At 44.2% G+C, this 8,959-nt stretch overlaps 1 non-coding gene across 1 annotated transcript; it reads left to right on the forward strand.

Annotated features, from left to right (window-relative positions):
- The first annotated feature begins 4,786 nt into the window (after positions 1-4,786).
- TRNAA-UGC lies at positions 4,787-4,858 on the forward strand. Its single transcript has one exon. It is a non-coding gene; the product is annotated as a tRNA-Ala (tRNA).
- Positions 4,859-8,959: the final 4,101 nt, after the last annotated feature.

The raw sequence follows: 8,959 nt of genomic DNA on the forward strand, positions 1-8,959 counted from the left end.
CAGTGAGGCTATCTTTGCCTAAAACCTTTAATCCCCATATCTCACAGGTTATCACAAAATTACGTTAATAATGTATTAATTATTGTGCAACATCTGCAAGGCCTCTTTTCTCCCCCAGGGGGTATACTGGCCCTAGTCAAGTGCAAGAGACCTCACCCATTCTTATCCAGTTGTTCTCTGCTTAATGTTTTCCCATAGCTATGAAGAAACAGAATGTGGTGAATATTACGGTATTAGCCTGATATGCCAGTATTTGACTGTTTTCCCAAGCAACACTTAAGAGTTGCAACATAGATGTCACAGGGATGAAAGCTCTTTGTTGCTTCATTAAGAGAGACGAACTACATGTTACACCAGGGGTCATTTCCAACCTTTTTGGACCAAGGGGCACATTTGGAAATCTATGGAACTCATGGGCACCACAAACACCCATCTCATAGTAGAGAATCCAGCGATGCTCAGAACCCACTCCCCACCAGCAAGCAAAACATTGACACTCTAAAATAGTTTTTAAAACTGTCAATACTCTGAACTAACCCCCGAAACCAAAACAAACAAAAACCAGAAAAAGCCTAAAATTGGGAGGAGCGGGGAGCCTTGGCACCATGTTGGGTTCCCCTGTGTTACATGCACATATAAATGACCCCCTCCCCTTAAGAAAGGTGGTCACTTTCTCAAAGCACTTCCCGAAGATCTCAAGACAATATCTCAGGCATTAGTGTCCATTGAAAGAATGTCAACTATCGGCCATCTGGGCCATAAGCAAGCAATCACCCTAACAAAGGAATGGCTCCCAGCAGCCATAATATATTTTAGTCTCCTGAATAGGCAATACCACATACAAACAAGTGATACATGCACAAATATACAGTTGCCTACATGCACCTCTTTTACCTACACTTTTAATTCACGGGTTTTTCACAGAAGATGGTCTGTGTTGCCTTTCCCCCCATGTTTGCTAGTAATGCTGTCTCTCCGACACTAGACGAGTGCATTTTATAGAATATGTACAGACTTCTAATCACCTCACATTTGAACATGTGCAAGTGTGGTATTCAACTATGTTTTACCTAGAGCAGAACTATTAACCAGCCTAAGTGTGTCACTTCAATTAATTTCAGTGGGTCTACTCTGAGTAATACGTGGTAGAGTACTGCCATTATGTATTTCTTATTTCAAACTGGGCCTGAGAATTTTGCAAGTCTGTCTGCATCAAATGTGATGACGAACCTTGAATTATTTGGGCCTGCTGAAGCATTCTATGACTGATTACATGTTAAGGAGCAAACTTCTAAAAGAATGGTGGCTTGTAATATTGTCTTTGCCTCTGGCCTCAACTTCTGCAAAGACTTGCTTTCCAAATGGTGACTCTGCCCCAGTGATTTCCTCATCTGTAACGTGCAAATGGTGACAGTTTGCCCAAAAGGATTTTTGTGAGAGTGAAATACAGCGACACAATTGGAAAGCACTTTGTACGATGAAAATTTCCTGTGGGTGAGAAGCATTAATAGTATCAAACAGCTGTGATTCCCTTACAGGTTTCTTGAAGGTATTATGGGGCCAAGCCCCTTGTTCTTTTTCAGGGCGTTTGGAGTTCTTGTCACTATCAAAGCTGCTTGCTTTAGCTTCCTGTGAAAATGAAGCATGTTTAATTCTTTAAAGTCCCTGTCATATTGACCTTCAAGGCAATGAGCATCAGTGCACAAAGCTCTCAGAGCCTCTGTGGAAGCTTACAATTATAACCTATTATCTGGAGTTTTCTGATCCAGATCAGTGAAGTTTCAAGCACAGCTAAATAGGTTCAGAGACATTGACATCTTGTCATTTCTCCCCCAGATTTCAGGCTGAAGTTTGATGCTGAATTAAAAATTTTGCCCTGGGCTGTCTGGAGGGTCTCCAGACTACAGCAGTGGCAGCATCTGCCATGGGAGACCCACAAGTCCTATTTTGGACTGTGGGCAACCTTCAGCTGGCAGATGAACACAGTAAGAACAGCAGGGGTGTGTGTGTGTGTGTGTGTGTGTGTGTGAGAGAGAGAGAGAGAGAGAGAGAGAGAGAAGCAACTATTTTGGGAAGGGTAGGGCAGGCACCTGCTTTTCTGACTATATGACACCTGCAAATTCCTGAATAAAACAACGTTTCAGATATTTTGGGTGGATGTTGGGGTGCTGTGACTGGCATAATACAGTGGGCTGAAACGGTATAATGGGTGTAAGGTAGATCAAAACATACTAGAAATTGTGTGTGTGAGAGAGAAGAGAGGGTGTGAAAGGTTGGGGGGAGAGGGTGTGAGGGAGGTGTCCAATAGTGATGTACAGTTGGCTAACTGTATTTCTCCCAAACTCAAGAGATTACCCTGAATCTACATAATCAGATTAACAGATAATCTGCTATTTCCTTTCCCTTTTCCAATGCTTGGCCACAAGAATTTTCAAGCAAACTTGAATTTTATCATTAAAATTGATAAAACGGGCGGGGGGGGGGTTCTGTGGACTAGATCATGTTTCCCTCTGTTGGCACCACCTCTTGATGTTTATAAGATATCCCTCGCCTTGCAAACCAAAACACCCTTTGTGTGGCTCTGTTAACAATGCCGATGTGATTAATGCATAGTCCCAGTGGAATTCATGACAGAATGCTCAGCAGACACTTGCCATGAATAGGAAATGAAAGGAACACAAGGAGTGGTTTTAGCCTGTATATTTGGGATGAATTCAGTCCTCATTGTTAACACACACACACACACACACACCCAGCTATGTGTTGTATTTACCCAGAGCAATGATTAGGTAGGTACATTCAATGGCAAGTCTTTCTGAATTGATTTTCTTGCATGTTAGCCATGTGTGTGTGTGCCTGTGCACGTGTAATGCTTGTTATTAAATAGTTTATGACACAGCAGCTACCGGCAGCCCAATCCAACTGTAGCAACTGCAGTACAAGAAGAAACTTTAGTCCAGTGGCTACTTTGGCATCCTGTACAAAGCAAGGAGGACAGAGGTCTCTGAGGGCCTTCCTGGAGGATGCTTTATTCAGATGCCATAAAGGATTTGGTCACAACGCTCATGTTACAGATAAACTGCATATTCCAAGAATTCAAATTGCAGTATTTTGTTTCTGCAATAACCTGGCTCTTCTCTCAGCTAGCACATCTACTGATATTTGGAGTGGTGTGCGGAATGTGGCTAGGTGTTTGATAGTGCCTGTGGTTTCTGGTAATGGTGAGCAATGCAATTCTTGTTTTGTCTCCTCATGCTGAATCTATTCTATAAATGTTTTCAAAGTTTAATTGTTAAAGGAAGGAAACTAGTGTAAAGGAGGGTTGGTATGAACTGTCCATCTGAATGCTTGGTGGTCACATTGACTCAGTGCCTGGCCACTATTTTGCTGCAAACCTGCAGAGTAGGCAGAGCACTAAACCCATCTGGGATTAACTCCATGTTGGGTCCCCAAAGTTATATGAGAATACATCATAATCAGAGCACAGAATAAAAATTATGTGCTACAGTGGTACCTCTAGTTACGAACTTAATTCATTCTGAAGGTCCGTTCTTAATCTGAATCTGTTCTTAATTAAAGGTATGCTTTTGCTAATGGGCCTCTTGTTGCTGCTGCGCCGCCAGCACACAATTTCTGTTCTCATCCTGGGCCAAATATCTCAATTTGAGGTAACTCTTCCAGTTTAGCAGAGTTTGTAACCTGAAGCATTTGTAACCTGAGGCGTTTGTAACTCGAGGTACCACTGTATGGCCAATGCTGCCATTACACCTGTGCATCAGACTTCCACTTGCCCAGTGGAACTTCCTCTCCTCTCCTCTGCCACCCCCACCTTCAAAATATGCCCCATATAGGGCTGTGGGTCCCTCTGGAGTATATTTGGGTCGCATGTGGCACGAGGAGAGGATTTTTGCAAGCTAACTTGAGCCTGCCTGTGGAAAGGTGAGATAAAAAAGAGAAATCCAAAGGCTTTCCATCCTATACTCTTAACCACCCACCACTCACTGTGACAAGGCCAACAGTTTCTTACTAATTCCCCAGGCTTCCTTTTGGGGAAAAAAACCTCCTTAAAATGGAGCAGCACTTTTGAGCAGCACCAATCACATTCCACTTCTGAGACCATGAATTACAACCACATGGAGGGGAGGTTCAGTTTAGCTTTTGTTGCTGGATTCCACCGGAGTTTTGGAAAACTTCCACCCCCTTGAAAAATGGTCACCAAGCTGACATTAATAGAAAAAGACCTTTAAAAAGCCTTATGATATTCTGTTCTCCTAGTTCTGGTCCCTCTTTCCCTTTGTTGCTGCTGGCATTATCTGAATTATTGATGCGTCTAGGTGCTCCTGCTCTCCCATTTCCTCCGCCGTGCTGCTCTTTATGCCTGCTTCACATCCTTCCTTTGAGCAAAGGATCACACTGCGTAGAACCCAGATCAGTTTAATTAGTGCCTGTCAGAGCTGCCATGTCAGGATTGCTTCGGCTGGCTGACGTGGGTGGCACATGGAGCCTGCCACACTTTTTTTCCAACTAAAGTTCCTTGGTTGGTTTGCAAAGCCACATGATGAGGGACAGAGGTGCGCTGCCTCTTGGACCTCCATGCCTTGGACCTCCATGATCCCCATTGCTGGGCAAACACAATGACAGTAACTTTCCAGCGGGCGGCAGCAATCCTATGCACAGTTGTATGGAAGTAAGACCTAACTCATAAACAGGTATGGAGTCACGCTGTGAGTGAGTTTTGGCACATGGGCCAAGACCTAGACTGAAAAGAGCCAAACCAAATTAGGGAAGGGCTGTAGCTCAGTGGTAGAGCATCTGTCTTGCATGCAGAAGGTTCCAGGTTCAATCCCTGGCATCTCCTGGGTAGGACTGCTAGAGAGCCCTGTCTGGAATCCCAGAGAGTCACCACTAGTCAAATGTATGCAAAACTAAACCAGGTGGACCAATAATCCAACTTGTCACAGAATCACAGAATTGTAGAATTGGGAGGGACCCAAAGGGTCATATAGTCCAACCCCAAGCATTATCTCCTCCCTGTGGAGATTTAGGCACTTGACACCTAAAATTTATACCCACTGGCTCAACCCCTAGTGATGCTTCTGCCAACCTGTCCTCCCTGTGCCAATGAACACAGCCTAAGAATGTAAGATCTCTGCTGGATCAGCCCAGTGGCCCATCTAGTCCAGCATCCTGTTTTCTCAGTGCCCAACCAGATGACCATTATGGGAAACCAGCAAGCAGGACCCGAGCACAAGAACCCTCTCCCCTCCTGTGGACTCCGGCAGCTGGGATTCAGAAGCATTGCTGCCTCTGATTGTGGAGGCAGAGGACGACCATTGTGGCTAGTACCCATTGGTACCCATTGGCCTTATCCTCCATAATTTTGTCTAATCCTCTTTTAAAGCCATTCAGGCTGGTGGCCATCACTGCCTCCAGTTGGAGGGAGTTACATAGGAACATAGAAAGCTGGCTATGTCACCCCCAAGCCAAGGAGATAAATAAATAAACAATCTTTAGAAGGCATCTGAAGGCAGCCCTATATAGGGAAGTTTTTTTTAATGTTTAATGCTTTATTGTGATTTATTTATGTTGAAAATTATCCAGAGTGGCTAGTACAACCCAGCCATATGGGCATCATATATAATAAAATAATAATAATAATATATAATAATAATAAATAATAATAATTGAATAGGATGTCCCTATTTTCATCTGAGAAATGTTGCAGGGTATGCCTTATGCCATGTGCATCATTGCCTATTTACTTACGGGGATAAAAGGTAAAGGGACCCCTGACCATTAGGTCCAGTCGTGTCCGACTCTGGGGTTGCGGTGCTCATCTCGTGTTAATGGCCGAGGAAGCCGGCGTACAGCTTCCGGGTCATGTGGCCAGCATGACAAAGCCGCTTCTGGCGAACGAGAGCAGCACATGGAAATGCCGTTTACCTTCCCGCCAGAGCGGTACCTATTTATCTACTTGCACTTTGATGTGCTTCCGAACCGCTAGGTTGGCAGGAGCAGGGACCGAGCAACGGGAGCTCACCCCGTCGTGGGGATTCAAACTGCCGACCTTCTGATCAGCAAGCCCTAGGCTCTGTGGTTTAACCCACAGCGCCATCCGCGTCCCTACTTACGGGGATAGGAGGGCTCTATTTTTAAAATATCAATATGAGCACTCGGGAGTGATCCCACACCTCGCTGCTTTAAGCTGCTTCCCTCAGTCTAGTTCTGATACCAGAAGAGTGCTGGATTGGGGTGAATGTAGCTTAAAGCATCCAAACACAGTGAATCAAGGTGGGAGAGAGGACAAGTTTCACTTCCCTTCCCAGATTCTCGCCTCATTTTGTAGTTAAAAGGGAAAGAGTGTGCTGAACAAACACAGGCATCTCTAGATTGGCCATTAGGGATAGCAGAATTCGGGGTTTATTCTGAACAGTAAAACAGTTTTGGAATGAGGGTAATGTTAGTCATGTGCTGTGGGGCTGCAATGTTTTAAAATATTTATCACAGTTATAGCTTGCTCTTGCTCCAAGGTGTTTAATCCCCACACAGCCCTATAATGCAGGTTAAAATAGTCCCAGTTAGCCGTTCCATACATGCACCCCATGCTCACTTTAGTGCAGGGAGCTGAGCTTGTAGGATGGCTTCCCTCCTCTACTAGCTGCCAAATAACCTGGTGCTGCCGCTCTGCTTGCTCCAAGCCTGGCTGCAATACAAATGAATAAAACTCATTGTTCACTAGATGCCTTTCAGCCAAGCGATTCATCTTTGTTTTGTTCCTCGGGGGCATTTCAGCTGAGGTGCATCTTGGGAAAGCATTCTTCAAAATCGCAAGTGGCAGTCAGTTTATGTGTCAATCTGACATGTGTTAAGAAGCAAAGTGGGAGAGGAAAGGAGTTGGAGCCCATGGATGTTACCAGGCCCGGCTTGGGTTCAAAATGGTGCTAGTTCAGCTCCAATAGATTTCAAGCAGATACACACATACATGGATGAAACTGACTGGGATATGTTGACATTTTAAAGGAATAATCCCCACAGCATTGCAATAGCAGTAACTCAGCCAGGGGTGGGGGGCCAAACAAAGTTATTAATTTCTCTGTCCATGCCACCTTACCTCAAGCATCTTCTGCCTGCTGTGGATTTTGCGTGTCTGTTGTTTTAAAATTCAGCATAGCCTTTTGCTTTTAGAAATGTACATTCTGTGAGGTGCAGAGTGGGATGGAGAAAATTTAAAGTCTTTCCTAAGAAGCTATAAAATGTGCAGTATTTTCCAGAGAGAGGAGAAATGTTCTGTCTCCTGGGTTAATATTAAATTAAGCAAAAAAAAATTTAAAAAAATGTTTAATATTTTCCTCAGGGAATAGCAGGCGCCACTCTTTCCCTTTCCCTACCAACTTATGTCAGGCAATTTCTCTCCTCCCAGCAGTGTTAGCATTGCTGAAATGGACCCAACCAATTACCCAGGCATGTAGGGGATTTCATTGTCATAAAATCATGTTCCGTAGGCAGACACCAATGTAGGAAATTTCAGTCCACTACCTGATGTTAAGTGTGTTTATCAGTTGTAGAGGGAAGTTGTGCCAAGTGTGAGCTGTAGAGCTGAGTGACAGTGGGGCAGGATTGAGCAGAAGCCAAGAGAAGAAGTAATTTCTTGAGTTAAAAAAGTCCTTTCGAAATGATTGTGCAAGTTCATAAAAGATAGATCTATAACACATTAAAAGTAATTTTTATCATGTGTGTTTGTTTTAAAAATCTGTTGATATTTTCTTCAGCTTGACTTTTTTTTATTTGGTTACTGTTTCAATTGTTATTTTTAATGACTATTTTATGTAAAATGCTTGGAGAACTATTTTTTTTATCAAGTAGTCAGGCTATAAACCTTGCTGAATAAAAAGTATTCACAAAATGGCTTAAAGTCCTATTCCTTCACCATGCCACGCACTACAAGGATATGGCACAAAACAGGGCATTTCCCCAGGTGTCTCTTACCCTGAGACTCTTGTTTGCATTGCTCACTTTTCACAGGTTTGTAGCTGCTGCAGAACAAGTCCCCCTGCCTGTTTCATTTCCCTATTGTGTCTCAACTTCATTATGCATCCAAACAATGAGATAAAAGTAAAGGCAGAAAGAGAGTTCCATAGGATGGCCCTTCAGCTTGTGCTGGTCTCTGGCTGCTGGCTGCCAGGCTCTCTCAGTGTAATGGAGGAGAAACAAGCTGTCCGGACCACCAGGGACTCTGTTTGCTGTCGCCTCATCATTAGCCATCACTCTCATTTCTGAAGCTTGCCAAACAATGACAAATGCCCAACACTGGGGGAATTCAAGCGAAGACATCACTCTGTCCTTTGCATTTGCCTGAAAGAAGAGAAAGAGAAGAAGAAGAGTTTGGATTTGATATCCCGCTTTTCACTACCCGAAGGAGTCTCAAAGCGGCTAACATTCTCCTTTCCCTTCCTCCCCCACAACAAACACTCTGTGAGGTGAGTGGGGCTGAGGGACTTCAAAGAAGTGTGAGTAGCCCAAGGTCACCCAGCAGCTGCATGTGGAGGAGTGGAGACATGAACCCGGTTCCCCAGATTACGAGTCTACCGCTCTTAACCACTACACCACACTGGTTCTTGCCTGAACCTTCCTTCCCCTTGTTTCTCGGTTGATGCATTCTGCTTTTTCAGGGACAGGATGGAGCTCAGAGGGGTGGGGTGTCCTGCAAATGATTGGTTTGTAGTTTCATTGGGTGATCGGCTCCTTTTGGGCGTCATCTTCTTCAAAACTTCCGGGGGGGGGGGCACAGCGGAACAACAATTCACGAAATAAAAATTATTGAAAGGATAGGATGCTGTGGGACACAGATCTATCGGGTGAAGAATGGGGTACGCACACCAGCTGGGGAAGAATAAGACTTAGGATAAACAATGGAAGAGATAATCAAGAAAAGGATCCGTCTACCAGTTTCATGTATTTC

This window comes from Lacerta agilis, chromosome 2 (genome assembly GCF_009819535.1).
Source record: "Lacerta agilis isolate rLacAgi1 chromosome 2, rLacAgi1.pri, whole genome shotgun sequence".
NCBI lineage: Eukaryota > Metazoa > Chordata > Lepidosauria > Squamata > Lacertidae > Lacerta > Lacerta agilis.